The sequence below is a fragment of the Lithobates pipiens genome, unplaced genomic scaffold (assembly GCF_037356315.1).
Source record: "Lithobates pipiens isolate NorthernLeopardFrog02 unplaced genomic scaffold, aLitPip1_a1.2 Scaffold_30, whole genome shotgun sequence".
Taxonomy (NCBI): domain Eukaryota; kingdom Metazoa; phylum Chordata; class Amphibia; order Anura; family Ranidae; genus Lithobates; species Lithobates pipiens.
The window spans coordinates 174712379-174729756 of NW_027507791.1; the positions used below are offsets into that span (position 1 = coordinate 174712379).

The 17378-nt window shown below is 43.3% G+C and overlaps 1 protein-coding gene across 4 annotated transcripts in view; it reads left to right on the forward strand.

Moving 5' to 3' along the window:
* LOC143943351 (NACHT, LRR and PYD domains-containing protein 3-like) overlaps positions 1-17378 on the forward strand; it is a 465848-nt gene that overhangs the window by 389328 nt on the left and 59142 nt on the right. The window lies entirely within an intron of this gene.

Below are 17378 nucleotides of genomic sequence, written 5' to 3' on the forward strand. Positions count from 1 at the left end.
GGGCTAGAATAAAGCTTAGAGTAGAATGCATGGAAAGCATTCAAAATATGTTTGGGGTTTTGAGTGAGGGAGTCAGAAAGAGACTTGATTTTAGGGAGAGCCTGGGCTCTAAATTTAGGAGAGAGTTTTGCTGCGAGAAGTGGTCCGAATTTATCTGAATTGAGATAAAATCTACCATTCACCCGCAAGTGCCGAAAAACATATGCAATATATGTTTTTTGGCGCTGGAGGTGAGGGCAGTGTTAAGGGCAATCTTAGCTGCATCCAGAAGGGCTAGTGAAGTAGCGGAGGGGTGATTTTTGTGCGCTTTACTTAAGGCCTGGAAATTTTTCTCTAGGTTAATAATGTCATTCTGTTTTTCACGTTTAAGGCGAGAGGCGAGCTGTATAAGTTTGCCCCTCATAACCGCTTTATGAGCCCCCCATAATACACTGGGGGAATTGTCTTCAGTATCATTAATGTGAAAGTATTCCTTGAGGTCATTTTCAAGGACAGTACAGTGGACGGGGTTGGATAGCAGAGCTTCTTTCAGCCGCCATTGTGGGGTATTTGCTTGGGTTAAGCAACCAGAGATTTTCAGAGAGACTAGGGAATGATCCAACCAAGGCACTTCAACTATGGAGGCGTGAGATGCTAGGTGGATGTCTGAGGAATGAAGAAAGATATGGTCAATATGGGCGTAAGTTCTGTGAGGTGCAGAGAAGTGGGTGTAGTCCTGGGCCGAGGGATTGAGTTCCCTCCAGGAGTCAATCCTACCCAAGGCATGAACGAGCCTTGCGATGCTAAGACTCTGCTTGGGAGGTCTTTTCAGGAGGGCTTTATTGTGGGCTGATTTATCTAACACATGATCGAAGGCGACGTTGGAATCGCCACCCATGATCACCTTGCCTTCCAAGTGTGGGGAAAGAGAGGTTAGCATGGAGGAAAAGAACTGAGTTTGGCCCTTGTTGGGGGCGTAATATGAAATGAGAGAGAAGAGTGACCCATTGATATGTCCCTTGACTTATATATATCTTCCCTCCCCATCCCTGATAATTTGGGACAGGGAAAAAGGGGTGCGTTTAGAAATAAGGACAGCAACTCCCCTCTTCCTGTCGTCAGCATTGGCTAGGAAAAAGGTAGGGTAGTTTCGGTGAAGGAAAGAGGGGTTAAAGCTTTTTGGGAAGTGCGTCTCTTGAATAAGGATGATGTCCAAGCTCTTAGATTGGTAGCTATGTAGGGCTTTGCGCCTTTTCATAGGGGAGTTTAGGCCTTGGGTGTTATGAGATGCAACCTTAAGGGATTGTTGTTTGGGGGTGTCATCAGCCATGGACATGAGGGAGTGTGTGCGAATACATGCCGGCATTATTTACCTGTTCCAAGTGACCGTTGGCCCTGAGCCGGGGGATGCGACGTGGACCCAGAATCCGAGAATACGTGAACCAGCCCACTCTCCTTGAAGACACCTGTAGGGGAAGAGACACATAAGTACAAGGAAAGACCAGAGAGAAAAGGAGGGAGAGCCCAGAAGGGAGAGATACCTGGGCTCCCTAGGGGTGGGGGTGGCAGGTCCAAACCTGCTCCGATGCCCTTTGACTTGTAGGGATCGGTTGGAGGACAACCCGCAGTGTGGTTCCAATCCTGATGCCACCATTGGGTGGTAGGGCCCCAGGGTCAGGTGGAGTGGCAAGCAGACCCGCTCCGGCCGTGTGGCACTCGCAAACTGTAGATTAACACCTAAAATGGATAGTAGTTAACATAAAGGAACAAAAACTTTAACAAAAACATAGAATCAAAAACACAGGGGAGGGCCCCTAGAAAGGAATCACACATGTTCTGCTGACAAAGTAAAGTTCACCAACGGTGTATGCCTATCTCCTATCAAGAGACAAGCATTCGGGGACTTGGGAGGGGGCGGGGGGAAGGGTAAAGTCCGAGGCCCTCAGTGAAAAGTGGGCTGGGGCAACCCTAGTGGCCACAGAACAAAAAATAAAAAAATAAAAAAAAGAGGGGGGGAGGGGGAGGAGATGTAACAGGATGTTCCGCGATGACTCGGTGGGCATGGAGGTCAGGATTTCACCTCCAAGAGGTCCGGTTGGGATGCAAAGATAGGGTCAGACCCTTAGGGGTCAGCATGGGGAGGTGTTCATCTTGGGGGGATGGCATCCCGCTGTCTCTTTGGTTGCTGCTTGATCCAAAGAGGGGTCAGAGGGCTGGTAGGAGGTGGCCTCTTGGATGAGCTTGGGCGGGTCTCCATTTGTTGGGGAATCAATTCCTGAGAGATGAGCCCCAGGTGGAGGAGTAAGCGTTCGCCATTCTGGAAATTCGTGATGCTGTAGGATTTTTCCTTGTAGTGGAATTGCAGGCGAAAGAGGAAGGCCCATCTGTATTTGATCATCTTCTGGGAGAGAATGTCAAGTAGAGGTTTTAGGGCTCTCCTTTTCCTGATGATTCCCTGATGAAGTCATATGACGATACGCGTAGGAACACAATTGGCCAGTGAGGACACCGGAAGTGACGTCCGGAAGCACGAACGTGGCGCGCGTTCGTTTAGTTGTGCTTTTTTATTACTATTTTAAATGTGAGTACCTATATCTTCGTTTTATATCCAATAAACTGTGAATACTTACTTCACCATTGGAGTGTTCCCCTTGCTTTCTCTGCATGTTACAACGTGCCCACGGTGAATGGGAGTCTAGGATCACATCACCTATTGAACCTGCATTATTGGACAACAAGCGTTACTTTGGAAGTGCTGTTTACCTTACAGCAGTAAGGTAAGGTAATTACTGCACCTAGTGTGAGGATATAATACGCATAGGAACACTGGTGGAATTCACCGCCTGCTTTTGGAGCACGCAGGATACTGCTTTGTTTATCACTAAATGGACGCATTTTATCACTAAATGGACATGCTTTTTGTATAATTATAGTCCACCTTATTTTTGTTTTGGAGTTTCTGTTCAAACACATGTTTCACTGTACATGGACTATTAGCATTTTGTTTAAACACATGTTACACTGTACATGGACTATTAGCATTCTGTACATTTTTTGATCTTTATTGCACTTTTACAAGGACACTCAGCTTTTTTTTTTTTTTTTTTTTTTTGTAGTTAATTTATATTGTTTTCCGCACCATATTATTTATGCATTTGTGTGCACCCAACACTGTTTCACTGTCATTTATAGAAGACCCTGTATACCAAGTTTTTTTATGTTAAGTGCACAATCTGATCTGGTGTATTGCACTTTAGAATTTATGTACATTGTCTGAGCTTATTTAAACACATAGTTTCACATTTATTCTTGTTTGGCTGTTACCTGGGTACATGCTAGTTTACTTTAGTTTAATTAGATTTATTTAGCCGGAGCGCAACACCATTTCTTAATCACTATCCCCATCTGTATTTCATCATCTTCTGGGAGAGAATGTCAAGTAGAGGTTTTAGGGCTCTCCTTTTTTGGATTGTAGTGGGAGGAATATCTGCGAAAATTTGAATTTTAACACCATTGAGAAAGATGTCTTCTCTGTTACGGGATCTTTTCATTATTTCCTCTTTAACCCCGTAGAAATGCGGCTTGACCACAATGTCCCGAGGGAGGCCATCTTGGCGGGGGGGTTGCAAGACTCTATGGGCTCTGTCCAATTCAAGCCTCTGGTCCGGGATGTCAGGAATAATTTCCTTAATCAGTGCTTTAACAGTATCATGTACGTCCGCTTGCGATTCCGGAATCCCTCTGATACGAAAGTTGTATCGTCTGCTTCTGTTCTCTAAATCATCGAATTTTGAGAGGGCAGTATCAAGCTGGTCTTGAAGTGTCTGTATACAAGCAGTGTTCTGATTTGTGCGGGCTGCAGTTTCATCCACTGTCTGCTCAATGACATCTATTCTGGCTCCCAAGCTCTGGATGTCTGCTTTAATAGCAGATGTGATCTGTGCAGCATTCCAGGTTCTTTGTGAGAGCAGAGACCTGTGTTGTTAGTTCCATTAATGCGGTGTGATTTGCTCTAGCATCTCCCTCAACTCTCTTTTGCAAGGTGTCTTTTTCACTATTCCCTGGTGTCTGTGATGAATGAACAGGAAGAGGTTTATGTTTAGGTGCACTGTTTAAGCGTCTCTGCCTTTCTTTTTCCTCATCAACTGATCTGGTGACTTGCTCTATGATAAAGTCATCCGTTACTGTCAAATCAGACACGTAAGGCTTGATATCTCATCTAACATTAGAATTTTTCTCATTTAGTCCTTGATACAGTCTATGAAGGAATATGCCTTGCACCAGTTTTTTGTCATAGTTAAGCTCTCGCCTATCATGTTGTGATGTAGACAGAACTTTTTGTTTTAACCCCACTAGCCTGTAAACAAATTGTTGTGCTGTTACTCTTTCTTGCTGGGTAGCATTGCTAAGGTCCTGAAATAACCCATTACCACTTCGTTCTCTCATATGTGACTTCAAAAACCTTTTCAATTCAGCAACAGTAAGATCATCTTTGTCAGTCAACATATCTTTAAAATTACCAGGTTTGATTATTCTCAACACTCTGCATATAATTTCAGATTCATGGAATTTTTCTGTTAGACCCTGGTCAATTTGTCTGCACGCGCTACTGTAACTCATGTCCGAACCATGATCTGAAATTACACCACCATGCATTTTAAATTCTCTACATGGCAATAAAGCAACAACATCAGTTAATCTCACCACCTCAGATACCTGTTCAGTCCTTGCAGTCCCACTACTTATTTTTTTTGCAGCGGTTGCAATGTCCACAGTTGGTGTAATTTCCTTGTTAAGTTTTAGTTCATTGATCTTGTCTTGGATGATGAGTAGGTAAGACATACCTTGATCTTCCAACTTTTCCAGCTGATCACTTCTCAAGTAGTCTTCAATAAATTCAACAAGTTCCATTTCGTTGGTACCAGTCACTGATGGAACATCCACGTATCTTTCATCTTCCAGCATAATAGTGAGGCTATGCAGCTGTTCTTCATTAAGCAGATGAATTTGTTTCTGGATATCCCGCATCAGCGCACGACAAGGAGACGCCATCTCTGTTGCAATCTGAAGACTTGCACTCACGAGGCAGACGACATTCACGACTCTCCTTGTAACTCTGTAGTAGGTTCACGCTTGTCTCGCGCTTCCCTCTCACTGGTAACACAACGAATCCCGGACGAGCCCCCAAAATGTTACCAGCCTCAAAATGTGAATTAAGAGAGCCGATGATTGTAGACGCGATGAGATAAGGTGATCAGCTTGGCGTGGACTGCAAAGAATCACACAAACAGCATGAGATATGACCACTGACTTTATGGCTGGAAGTAGTTTAATTTTTACATAACAATACATCTTTTACATTTTTATAGTCATATGTTTATAACCATTAACAATATATAATACAGATTTTAACTAAAGTATTTTAAAACGTAGTTACAACAATGAACATTATTATATTTTAATAACATATATATCCCTGTTATTCAGTGTTATAGATAATTATCTTTATCTCTCTGGTACACTTTAAGTGTGCAATAATCATACTGCCAATGTATTGCTTTAATAGACATTATTTCGGTAGTACTTTTTTTTAACCACTAGATGGTGCACATTGCAGGTCTGTATGCTGCAATGCATAAGCTTTACATACAATAGTTTTTTTTCTATATTAATAACAGAAACCATGTGCGTTATTAATCTATGACATTTCCCATAAATCAGGTTTAACTATACCTGTCAGGGAAATAGGCGTAACCTCGCGCGGTACGATCGCGTTAACGCGCGTCAGCAAACAAGAAGGCGCTATATGGTTCCGAGACGAACGTCCAAAGCTGCGTCTGATCGAGTGCGAGTACGCGGTGTAGGACGAACGCATTACATTACACATCGTAGGCGTACGAACGCTACGGCGCGCACACGACGTAACCCAGCCACCCTGCCTATTTAAACGTTCACCTGACAGAGCCTCATCGCTGGATTATCGTCAGCTTCTCCTGAGTACCTGTGCCCGTGATTCCTGCTGTCTGATCTCCCGTTCACCGACCCGGCTCGTTTGACCTGCTTCTGTTGATTCTCCTGGCTCCGACCTCTGGCTTACATCTGACGCTCCCTGTCTGCTCCCAGTATCCGACCCCGGCTTGGCTTGACCTCCGCTCTCCGGCTCTCAGCTTGGGACCCGTTGTTCTGACCTCTAGACTGATCTTCCGTGTTGACCCTCGGCCTGGCCTTGACCCTGCCATTGGACTTCCTTGCACAGTTTCCCCAAGACTGATCATCGGCTACTGCTACCTGGCAACCTGTGCTACTGTGGGCACTGCATCCCTGTGTCACCTTCAGGGTTGTACTGCACTCGGCCGCAAGGGGAGCCCTCTCAGCATCTCGGCCTCCCTACCCGGACGTGACAATACCTATTTAGAATGGTTTAGTGCTTATAATAGACATTTGTTCTGACTAATGCAGTATTTTCATGTTCTTATGCCCTTTTCACTTGTTTCTCACACATGCTGTTCTAAAATTCTAATTACAGCAAAACTATAGCATAAAATCTGCTGAGACTTTTCCTGCACCTGCTCAAGATGTTTAAGAATCTTTTTTATCACAGGTTAATACAGATTAGGAACAATTTAGAGTACATACCTGCAAAGAATCACACAAACAGCATGAGATATGACCACTGACTTTATGGCTGAAAGTAGTTTAATTTCCAGTCACATGGTGTGTGGCCGTATATAGACTCTGTTTGTGTACCTTCTCTGCCATCTACTGGTTATTAATAAAATAGAAGGGAGATGTTTAGAAATAAAAAAAAAAAAAAAATGAATATGTACTTTTCTTTGGGGGGTCTGTTTTGTGACCATATAAACCCCAGTCCGTCACACATTCATGGATTTGTTGGGTATCCTCCTTTGTTCTTCTCTGCCTTCTGTGGTCAGGAGATGCCATGGGACTGGTGTTTCTCAGGTCTTCCGCTGCACGCGGAGAAGAAGGTGGGGGATGCTGTCTGCGACTACAACTTAAGCTGAAGTCCCCCGCTTTGGCGACTCCATCCATGGACTCTTCTCTGCGTATTGAAGGGAGGCGGAAGTCACTATACCAATCGGGTACATCCACTATCAGTGAAAGGCAGTGCAGAAGTGCTCTAAGTCCTCCGGTACCCTGAGATTGACAGTATGGCCGTTTGCGGAAGCTGACAGACAGAACGGAAATTTCCATCTGTATGCTATTGCTCTTGCTCGTAGTACATCTAGCAGTGGTCTTAGCTCTCTTCTCCTTTGCAGAGCAAAGTGGTGTAGTAGTCTTCCTCTTCCTCTAGCTTTACGCATTATCTCCTCTTTCAAAATCAGTGAGGCAGCAAATCACGTCTCGGTGGGTCTGCCTCTCTCCCTCTTGGGCGCAGAGCCTTGTGGATATGTTCCATTGTGATCAGGGTGTCGGGGTCTCTCAAGTAGCCCATTAAAAATTGCGGTTATCTCTTGGGTGAGCTGAGGAGGGTCAATGGATTTGGGGAGGCCTCTTACCCGCAAGTTATGGCGCCTCCCGCGGTTATCGAGGTCCTCCATATGTCTGTTTATTTCCCTGAGCAGTATTGCGTGGGTTTCTGAAATCTTATGAACTTGGCAGAGGGATGCATCATGGCAGGCCTGCGTCTTTTCCACTTCCTCTACCCACAGAAGCATTGTTTGGAAGTCCGCTCTGAGTTCCGAGATAGCCGCCGACAGCTTATTTTTAATGTCTGCTGCAACTGCACGTAGGTCGGCTAAGCTCAGGGTCTGATGTGCGTGTGTGTCGGGAGTTGGGGCTTGCGGGCTGCAGCTCCTGGATTCTTGTGTAGATCTGCTTGCTGAGGATGCCTCGTGTACTGCGGCCTGTGACTCCTGAGTGGCACTTCTGGATCTAGCCCAGAATATCTTGGGAATGTGCTGGCTGAGAGGGGGCTCTCGGCTCCTGGGTGATCAGTAACAGGTCGTGTATGTATTTGGCGGTGTGCTCCCCATACTTGCCGTCAATTAGGACATCTTTTTGGCAGATAGCTGGACCTCTGGGTCTGGGAGCTCTGAGTTAATCGACCATCTTCTCTCGGCGCCAAGCCACACCCCCTCTTCCCTTTTTATATGAGACTAGCATGCCACAAAAAACAGATGAACAGTCATCCGAAAATCTGATCGTGTGTACGAGACTTTAGCCTGGGATGACATTAAAGTTCATGTGCTTGTAAAGGCAGGTGTCCCAATACTTTTGGTAATATAGTGTATATCTAGACTATATAAATCCAATCATGATAATAGAGATATATTTCATCTCCTGGTTGTCTCTACATATCACCAATATCAGACAGTTCTAAAGCTGGATATAAAAATGTAAAAAATTAAATATCTGCAATAGAAAACATGAACAACTTTATGAAAATCTAATGAATGAAAACCAGCCGCCAGCAGGAAGTCTGATATAGAAGTACAAATAGTATAATATAATTCTATGTACAGAGCCCTACACTTAGTGACAGAATGTGTGATGAGACAAATGAGAAATCTGCAACCTACAATGTGTCCGAATACCAACACTTCTAATGTAGATATGATAACTCCACCAATAGTGATCAATAATAACAATTCAATTCACTACAAAAATACACGTTAATACATGTGAGGAAGGGCAGATCTCCTCCAACCTATTCACAGCTACTTCAGTCTATATAACATATAATGTGCAAAAATACAATATCAACCGAGGTATCCAGACAATGGCTGCAATCACATTACATAGAAAGGAAAAAGCCTCCATGTCACTGCCTGGACTCCATCATACACGGCTGAAGTCCGGAGCGGTGTATGCTCTGAGTTCTGTGTATACTCGTGTATATGATGGAAGTGTACAATCTGTGATTCTATATATATTTAAGGATTATACACTATGGAGGCTTTTTCTTTTCTATGTAATGTGATTGTGGCCATTGTCTGGATACCTCAGGTGATATTGGAGATACTACCTGGAGGTCTGACATTCCGTGGCATGGTCTTTTCTCATTGGAAGCCGGCTTGAGCGGAGTGGCACTGCTGGGCCTTGCTTGTGGGGACAAACCTTTTGGTAAGTGACCTGTTTGCTCACTGGTGTGGGGGAGGTTGAATGAAGTTGTTGCAAAGAGGTGGAAGTCGATCAGCATTGATTTAATATCTCTGGTATTTCTGTTAGACCCCTTTCACACTGAGGCAGTTTTTTAGACATTTTAGCACTGGAAATATCACCTGAAAACTGCCTCCCATTTTCACACTCGGGCAGTGCGCTTGTGGGACTTTAGAAAAAGTACTGCAAGCAGAATTTTTGGGGCAGGTTATGAGCATTATATATAGCGCTCCCAAAACAACCCTACCCATTGAAATGAATGGACAGCACTTCCAAAGCGCTTTGAGAGTGCCGCAATACGGGTCTTTTTTCTTTTATTTAAGGTCCTGTTGTCACCGGCCCACTAGCGCACAAAATGCCCCGCTAAAACACCACTAAAGCACTGCAAAAATGACCAGCACTTTAGTGCTCTTTTAGCGTTGCTGCAGTGTGAAAGGGGTCTTACTGCACAAGTCACTGTATGGTGATTGGATATTGAAGTAGCGGTGAATGGGTTGTAGGAAATCTGCTTTTTCACATTCAAGAACTTTCTCTTGATGTTTTGCAATTTTTTAAGATAACTATGTTGCTCTTCATGTTTATGTATTTTTGTACATTATATGTTATATAGATTGAAGTAGCTGTGAATAGATTACAGGAGATCTGCCCTTCCTCACATGTATGAAAGTGTATTTTTGTAGTGAATGTAATTGTTATATCTGATCACTATTGGTGGAATTAGAACCTCTAGTATAATATGGAACTGCAGCACTAGTATGTAACATTCACACAATATAAATGTTAAAATATAACAATAAAAGTGAGACTCCTCAACACAAAACTCCCTATAAGTGTATATATAACAATGGTATGGAGACTATTTCACTGATAACTAATGAAGAGAATTTATAATCAGCATATATAAAATTAGTGCAACAATATTAGTACAAATTAAAAAAAAGTCCACATCCGGGGGCGTGGCTTGCCGTGAGAGAAGATGGCAGCATAACTCCTGAGCTCCATCACACCCTAGCCTTTATTTAGAAATATTTGAGGAGACAACTAAGCTTTCTTTCTTCGGATGATGGGGACGGCATCCAGAGGAACATCTCATTCCAGATCGCGTTCCCCCAGAGAAAATTCTACTCGTGGAACACAGAATATCCCTGATCTCTTCAGAGCACAGAGAGCCAATATGGCGACCTCCTCCACAGCCTCCTCACAAGACGGGATTGTCTTGTCACCGTCCCCCTCACCTTCTACTCTGACAGACCCCCCACAAGCTGCTCTACAACAACCGAGCCTTCTGGATTTGCGCACTGTGGCAGCTGACATTAAAGATATGCTCTTCGCTGCCATCACGGACCTCAGGAACGAGATGCATGACATAGTGGGAAGAGTTCATGAGGTAGAGAAAAAGACCGCCATTCAGCAAACCTCGATCTAAAGGATGCATCGCTCCATCGACACTCACACTGCCCAACTTAGAGATATCCAAAGGCACGTCGAGGATTTAGACAATAGGGGCAGGAGACGCAACCTTCGGGTGAGAGGACTCCCCGAAAGCGTGGATACCGACCAATTGCTCTCTGTGGTTTCATCACTCTTTAACGAATTGCTCGACAAGCCTGGTCAATCCGCCATATCTATGGAGAGAATACATAGAGCTCTCAGACCCCGCGGTCGAGACACGGATCCACCGAGGGATGTAGTGTGCTGTCTCTACGACTATCAACTTAAAGAAACTATTCTTAAACAAGCCAGATCTCAGCGGCAGCTAGATTTTAACGGGCATCACATCACCATCTATCAGGACCTCTCGGCTATAACGCTAAGGAACAGACGAGCTCTCCGTCCCTTACTGGAAGCTCTAAAAAGCAAAGGGATTGCTTATCGTTGGAGGTTCCCGTTTGGTCTTTCAGCTTCTTACCACGGAAGATCAGCTCTCCTAAGAGTACCTGAAGATTTGGAGGCTTTCTGCTACACCTTGGACATTCCTTTAGTGTCCCTTCCAGAATGGTACACAGATTTAACCATCCCAAATGCATACTTCAATCAACGCACGGATGCTCAGATGGAGACTCAGCAGTCCCACTTCAGACGACAACGATCACCATCTCTGCCGAGATTGAATCAAGCCTTAGCCTTGCAACACCAACAGTCACACCTGCGAAGCCCCACGGCTGCCCCTACCTCCCGCAGGGCTCGCCATGACCGCTAAGGAAGCTTTCCGCACTTTCACAGCTAAGTAACCCTAATAAGTTCTATTTTCGTTTTTTCTTTCTTATTGGTTGATGTTTTTCTCTCACTTAGCTACGGTTAACGGTTACTGTTACCTTGGATCGAAATGTCAGAACGAGTAAATTTGCTATAGAGACAGATTGCATCAAGGAGCTTCAATATATGCCCTTTATTCTCTCCTGCCTTATACCTACAATAGGCTTCTCTCCCAAGAAGTCGAAACTCGAACTATAACGTAACCTCTTTGCTACCAGTGTGTACGTTATCCCCGTATCCACCAAGACAGCTGCTTATATAAGAACTGCCTCTCTCACCATAGCGCAAGTCTCCCACTCAGGTTTGCTGTCCACTTCATCGAACTATCGTAGTGCAAATTAGAGTTATCTGCCTTGAGACATAGCAAGAAGGTCAAGCAGTCGTCATAAGCAGGGATTCGATTTCAACACACCCCTCCGTGTTAAATTTCTGGATATATTGGATGAGACTTGTTACACAGGCTACGCGAAAAGACAAAGGATTCGCCAAGCATATTTATGCAATATCGACACAATACCTATGTATACATATAGACTGTACGATCCATAGCTTAGAGGGACTACCGGAGGATTTTTTAGTTAAGCGGTTAGATTTACAGCATCATATTCTAAAGCTGCCTAATGGATATCACATGTCCTAATACTTACTTTAAGTGGCACTGTTCTTTTAGTGGGGGCGGGAGGTTCTGGTGTGTTGTGCGAGTCCTATCGCTCACAACGAGATTGAATCTAACTGACTCGTTGACTAATATGACCATTACCCAACATTACCCAAGCGGTATTATTGCCTAAGATCCCTCAATGGTCAGACCTCTCGTTTAGCCTCTGCCACATACCAACAAAAACCAATATATAAAAATGGGACTCGGGCGGCTTGCCAGAGCTGAAGGCCCTCAGTGTTTTGGTTATTATAACAGTTATTGTCTTGCTTATGGTTCTTGTTACTGTTTAATACACTTGTAACACGAGAGTTTTACAACATACTAGAGCATCCTAGTTATCTTCAATGCAATCCTGTATATGTCGGCTTTTCTAGGGCCATAATACTGTATATCTATTGATACAGTCAGGACCGCTTACTCTTAACTCTGATTACAGAAAGCAGTAAATGGTTCCTTTACCCTTAAATTTTAACAAAGCACAGACCATCCTGATCTCACAATAATAAGACCATTTGTCCCTCGTCCAAAGCACACATATCCTAATAGGCTAGGGGTGTGATGGACACACCTTTACGGTTAGATACTCTTAGGCAATCACCTCCCACTCAGTGACTTGTAGAACTGTTCTGTATTTTATCATACAGAATTTGTTCTATAGGTCCCTATTCACTCCCGGCTTTCCCACAACCTAAGTGAACAGGTGAGCGGGTACTCACCTGTTGCCGGATAACCCTTCCCTCTCTCTACCCAACCCCTCTCCTTTTACAAGCAAGTACTCTATCACTTGCATCCCCCTCCCCCCTCTTTTTTTTTTATTATCACTAAGCCTCACGTTTCACATAACCTACTGGACCAATAGGGAAAACATGTCGAACCTTGAGCATCTAAAACTCATCTCCCTGAATGCTAGGGGACTCAACATCCCCGAAAAGAGATCGCAACTCCTACTCTCCATGCACCAGCACAAAGCGGATGTTATATTTATTCAAGAAACCCACTTCCGCACCACATCGATTCCTAAATTATACAGTCGTTATTATCCCACTGCTTACCACTCTACATCGCCTAACGCAAAGACAAAAGGGGTCTCCATTCTTTTTGCGAAAAACTCTCCATTCTCGATTACTGACACCCTGGTTGACGAAAATGGCAGATTCTTATTTCTTAAAGGCACCTACCTAAACAAGACCATAACGCTCGCAAATATATATGCGCCAAACACCCATCAAGTAGCATTCATCAAAGATATAGTTCAAAAACTGACCGACTTTCAGGAAGGTATACTGGTGCTTGGGGGCGATTTCAATGTTCCCCTAGATCCTATACTAGATACGTCCTCGGGCACCTCGTCACTCACATACGCTGCCTTAAAGGCCATCAAATCTCAACTGCTAACCCTCCTTTTACATGATTCTTGGCGTACCCTTTATCCAGACACGAAAGATTACACTTTTTACTCAATCCCGCACAATCAACACTCCAGGATCGATTTCCTCTTTATATCACAATCTGCTCTGCCCAACCTTAAACTAGCGTCCATTGACCCTATGTTTCTTTCAGACCACAACCCAATATCAATTACACTTTCCTTCCCTACATATCAATCGAGATCACATTCCTGGAAATTGAATCCCTCTTTTCTAACAGACCCCGCTGTAGCGTCAGAAATTGAACAAGGTATCTCACAGTTCTTTTTAGACAATATTGCCACAGATACTTCCCCTTTTATTAATTGGGAAGCACACAAATGTGTGATACGAGGCCTGCTCCTCAAAGCGGCTGCTAGAAAGAAAAAAGAATCCCAACAACAATTCCTTGCTTTAGCCGCCAAAATTAAACAATTGGAAAACACACATAAACTCACCAGAGCAACAACTCTTCTCGCTACTCTAACCCAGGCTAGAAAAGATATGTTAGATCTGCTAGGGAAACAAACAAGACGCAGATATATTCTCTCACAAAAAACCTATTATGAATATGGCAATAAAGCGAGCAAAATGCTTGCGAGAGCACTCCAAACAAAGAAGGCACGTAATACGATTCATTGCATTCATGACTCTGCGGGAAGTAAATTGCATTTGACAGCTGATATAGCTGCTGAGTTTGTAAAATATTATTCCAAACTTTACAACCTATCACACCCACCCGCTAATGACACATCCGGGACAAGACACAGGGAAAAGGTTATCTCTGATTTCCTAAATCAATTCGGTCCATCCCCGATATCCGAAGAGTCTCTCCAAATGCTTGATATGCCTTTATCAACTGAAGAAGCTGGAGTAGCACTTAAATCTATGCAATCTGGTAAGAGCCCGGGTCCCGACGGCTTCACGGCTGGATATTACAAAACTTACGCACACTTATTGACCCCACACTTTATCTCTTCTTTCAACACGTGCGCATCCCGTATTGACCCGCCCCGCGACCTTCTGACAGCCCATATAGCCATTATTCCCAAACCAGGCAAAGACACTACAATAGTGCAAAATTACAGACCTATCTCACTGTTGAATGTAGACGTTAAATGGTATGCAAAAATCTTAGCAAATAGACTCCTCCCCTTGATTCCGAATCTCGTCCATCCCGACCAGGTGGGTTTCATACCTGGGAGGGAGGCGAGAGACAACACCCTTAAGGCTCTCAATATACATCACTACTTAACGTCCCATCAACAAAAAGGATTCTTTCTATCTCTAGACGCGGAGAAGGCATTCGATAGGGTGGCATGGGACTACATGAATGCCATGTTAAAAGCTATCGGATTACCTGAAAGAATGCTAAACTTCATTCAAGCACTCTATTCTGGTCCCACAGCTAGGGTACGGGTTAATGGCCACCTATCGGATGCCTTCTCCATCACAAATGGTACTCGCCAGGGATGCCCACTCTCCCCGTTAATTTTTGTACTCTCGCTTGAACCACTTCTGAGGCAAATAAGAGCCAACCCAGACATAAAAGGGATAGATGTCAGAGGCCGTGACTTCAAGATTGCCGCCTTTGCGGACGATATCCTTTTGTTCTTATCAGAACCTCTGACTTCTATTCCTAACCTGTTAAAAATTCTAGACTATTTTAAATCTATCTCTAACCTTCAAATTAATTTTTCAAAGTCGAATGCACTAAACATATCCTTGCCTGAAACACTCCGCTCCCAATGTATAGCCAATTTCCCTTTTCGATGGAGTTCTAAGAGCCTGACATACCTAGGAATACAGCTACCAAAATCACTGACTGACCTATACTCCCTTAACTTTTTACCTCTCATACAAAATTTGACAAATGATACAACAAGGTGGTCTAAGGGAATCCTCTCCTGGTTTGGGAGAGCAGCCATCATAAAAATGAACGTACTGCCCAGAATTTTATACTTATTACAGACACTCCCGATTAAACTCCCTATTACTTTTTTCATTTCTATTCGTAGACTATTTACAAGGTTTATATGGAATTCCCAGGTTAAGCCTTGAACGCCTCACAGCCCCGAAATTACATGGCGGTGTAGGTTTACCCGACATACACAAATATTACTTAGCCAGCCATCTCACCAGGATCATTGATTGGAATGTCCACCACTCTACAAAAGACTGGGTCCAACTCAAAACGTCTCTAGACCGGATCCCTCTAACCCAAACCCCGTGGATTCACCCTAAATCTGTTCCCCCAGTCTACTTAGCCCATCCGATAATTGCTCCAACAATTGCAGCTTTTCACCACGCATGCACACACTACCATATCTCCACACCTTGTGGTCCTTTGACACCAGTTAAATTCAATCCAGATTTCCCCCCGGGCATGAATTCCACATTTTTAACCGGATTCTGGCCTCACTCCTCAGTCCTGACCAAACACTTTTTTGAAAATAATCAACTCCTATTCTCTCAGGCTCTCACACAAAAACTTAAAACTGACCAGCTCTCCATGTGGTCGTACACTCAAATCAGACACTTCCTCATGTCTACAGCTCTTAAAGTAGAAGGTTCCAGAAAACTGACCCCATATGAAGAAATATGCACAAGTAACGAACCACAAAGACACTTAATTTCATTCTCATACAACTTGCTTTTCCCTCATCGTTCTAAGTCCAACCATTGGACCAATAGGAAATGGCAAAAAGACCTAAAAACTAACTTAACAGAAGAAGAATGGGAAAAAGTTTATACCATAACCCACAAGGGCTCTTTAAACGTTAGTGCCCAAGAAAATATGTACAAGTTAATATCCAGATGGTACCAAACACCGTCCATATTACATCGATCATTCCCTGCTACCTCTCCCTTATGTTGGAGATGTAAAACTGATTTAGGCACTCTCGAACATATCTGGTGGTCTTGCCCTTCTCTTCAACTATTTTGGAAAGAGGTGCATCGCCTTACTCAAGTGATCACCACTTACTCACTTGACTTTTCCCCTACACAACTATTGTTACATGTTTCAGAACGATCCAAGCGGTCCTACCTGGGTTCGTTAACTATGCATCTCCTCATGGCAGCAAATTTATGTATTCCCGCCAAATGGAAATCCTCAGATCCACCGTCGCTACGAGACTGGTTCCGTAGAATAAATAAAACAGCAGAATTAGAGGAACTGATCCACCAATCGAAAGATACCCCTTCTAAATACACCAACACTTGGTCATGTTGGTTACACTTTCGCCACACTGCTGAATACAAATCAGTGATCCTTTAACTTGATAAGTTGTGATTTATCTTCTTCCCCTGGACATGTCATTCCCTCCCCTCCTTTATTTTTATTTTTTTTCTCTTCCCTTCCTATCTCAGCACCTATGCTCATCACTTATACTAATATCTCTTTTTTTTTTTGATAATTGGTGAAAACTGAGGATCCTTTTTCTTCTGTAAGCTGTTTAAACAGATGATTCATATTGTATTATTTAGGAAAATAGCCGGTATATGTATACTGTCTATGTTCTTTATATTTCATACAGCGGTTGCATCCGCGATTTGTATTCTTTCTCTTCATGCATTTCTGTACTGCCATATTGTGAGTTTGAGAAAAATTTTATAAAGATTACTCTTAAAAAAAAAAAAAAAACACAGATCCGAAAAACGACAGTAGTGTTTAATTTATATACAGTAATGTCTCTGATACTTACACTGATGCTTTTGTACATTGCATGAATAAAATAAATGGCTCCCAAAAAAAAAAAAAGTCCACATAAAGAATGGTAATAAATAAAATCTTCCCAACACCATAAGATCAAATCCTCCACCATGATGTTTAAAGGAAATCCCAAAGTATAATGGTGTCACTTTTAGTCAATTAAGTTTCCACAACATGAGTGAGACTTAGGTGACCATCAAAGTGAATCCCCCACAACTGAATCCAAGACTTAGCAGAAGGT